Source organism: Amblyomma mixtum, chromosome 4 (genome assembly GCF_055824585.1).
Source record: "Amblyomma mixtum isolate Tamu chromosome 4, ASM5582458v1, whole genome shotgun sequence".
Lineage (NCBI taxonomy): Eukaryota > Metazoa > Arthropoda > Arachnida > Ixodida > Ixodidae > Amblyomma > Amblyomma mixtum.
In genome coordinates this window covers 81,309,953-81,312,625 of record NC_143015.1, presented here as the reverse complement: position 1 = coordinate 81,312,625, position 2,673 = coordinate 81,309,953, and positions in this window count along the sequence as shown.

Here is a 2,673-nt window from a genome sequence, read left to right as displayed (position 1 = left end):
TGCACGGAGCTGAGATGCACGGAGCTCAGCAATTCGCCCGTACGCAATAGTGTGGCTGCAAAAAGAGCCAACGGTCGGAACTGGTCTGCAGCATCGTCCAACATTTCTGTTATCGTGTATACAATGAGTAAAGAGGTGGTTTCGTTGTACACTATGAAATATATATCATATTTCTATAAATATCCTCTCTTCTATCCATGCCCAGTCGTAAAACACACTTTTTAGCTTCTACTGCTTCCTATTTCGTGCTGCGGTGTTCTGTAGCCCCTTTTGAGCAATGCTCCAATATAAGCGTAGTTGGTTTGAGTACGCTGACGCTGATACCAGCGATCGTCTAGACGGCTCACCCCGCTGTCTAATTCAAGATATCAAGCAAAGAGCTGAAGTTTACAACTTCGGGCCCTATGCATACACACGCAGAAAAAGTGAAAATAATTTAAACATCCAGTCAGGATTTAAAAAGCAGCGCGAGAAGGCTTGCTGTTAGCCTAAATTTACCGTTGCCCTTTTGGAAATTGGAGTTAAAATTCCACTCGAACAGAAATATGACAAAGGAGAACATCTTAAAAATCTCTGTTGAAAAAATTATTCACGTTTTCTCATTGCCTAGAAGTCTGTAGGGGGGTGCGTAGAAACGATTTTCAGGGTAGCTATCCAACCATAATTCAAAGGTAGTTAACTAACCATCACTTTAAAAGCTACTGAAGAAAGTTAATACCTGTACTGGCGCAAGCACTGTAGGAAACCGTCAGAGCAGCTAAGGCAAACACAATGAGTGAGGAAGCCATTTTTATTTCTGGAAATATATGCTTTAAAAGTGAGCCACGGTTCCTACTCTACTCCAAAAGCCTCCACGCTTATCTGACCTCATGTACCCCCCCTTAAAAATTGCAAAGACACCGAGGGAGTTGCGCGTAACTCTGTCAGTGTGACGGCTGGAAGCCAATAATAAGTATTCGTCTAATACTGCTCATTTAGTTAATGCACTGGAAGACCGCCCTGCTTGAGTCGGGTCCTCTGATTTTCAATGTGGACAGGCGAGATAAGCTCAAATCTGGAAGTAGATATAAGTCAGTGGGTTAAGAATGATTGCGGCAGACTGTGATAGAGAAGGATGCTCCATTTATTAAGCCAAGTGTGCGTCATGCTGGCGCGCAGGAATACCATAACTTAAATTGAAAAATGTCTCTGATAGTTTTGTTCTAAAATGCAGTGCGTCATTTGCAGCTGAAGGCGGTTTAAGTTTTCAGCTTGTGCTCATGTTTCAAAGACCGCAGTTGCGAAAAGCGGATGCCGGCTGGAAAAAGGAAGTTTCGCTTGCGATGGCTGCAGTAGTTTGCGTCCCTTCACAAGGTGGGGTACGGGTACGCATTGAAGCCCACGCAACTGCAACGTATAGCCTACTACTTCATATGCGCCATGTCTAAGGTACGACGACGGTACAAAACCAAATTCTACTAACTCTGTCTGCCTACATTTTTAAACGACCAGTTTTACTTACTCCAGCAACGCCATGCATCAAGTTTGCGTTGTTTTAGGTTGTCTTCTTGCAATATCGGTCACCGCCTGATAAAAAACCGATTTTAAAAAGTGTTTACGCTAGGATGACTTAAAAAAAGTTTAGTGCAGGCTGTTCGACGTCACCAAATTTTCTGAGGAGACCCGGCAGTCTAAGCAGCAGTCAGCACTATTTTCTTTCTTCATTCGATCAGCTATGACACGCCATTAATGAGGTTCTGCTCAGTGATGATCTCACGTCGTGCGATGGTTTGGTTTAACGCTCATGAGGGTTTAATGTCCCACAGCAATCCACGCTATGAGGAATGCCGTATTGAAGGCCACGTAGTGTGACCCATCTTATTTGTAGTGGGTTCACATGCGTTAAACCTCCATGGTCATGCGATGAAGTTCAGCCTCAAAAAGGTGGTAATTTAGATGAGGGCTGATAAAAGTACCAGTTGTGTCATGTCATCTGGCGTGCCCGATCTACACAGGAGGAGAACTAGCTTAAAGCAGGAATGGTATGTCTGCCAGACCTTCGCCTCTAATGAGAGCAACGTCTCCAAGTTCCGCTCTAGGGCCTTTTCTTTACCGGCGCTACCTTCTTTTTCTTCTTTTCCAATTGATATCGTAGCCCTTTTAACGCCGTTTCGAACAAACCAGCGGAAGGACGCAGAAAAAGAGAGACGCACAGGACAACGGTGGCGCTGTGTGCCTCTATGTGTCTGCGTCATCCCTCCGGTTTTATATGCTCGAAATATACACGAACGCACTCAGCGTCCACTCGTCTTCTAACAGCGTGTGCAAACGTCTATGCTAAGTGGCAACATAAGCACATTGTGTTTGAGCTTTTTTGTTTCATTTTTCTAACATTTGCTTACAGCGCATTTGCCTTCCTCAGATTTCCCAAGCACCAGAAATTGGAAGTTTGACCATACGTCCGTGCCCTTGTGGAAATAGAAACTTCAGCCAGCAACAGTAGCGAGTAGTGTATTGGGGGTGGCAGTGGATGTGTGTTGTGGCGTTAGGGGTAAAAGCGCGCATACGGTACGCCCGAGAATGCGTCACTGTTACTTGTCTACAGCTTCATAGCCGTGCACGTACGGCGATTGTCCGGCGTGGCAGCCGCAGCGCGGCAGAAGCAAAAGGGTGAACAAAGTGAGTGGTGGAACT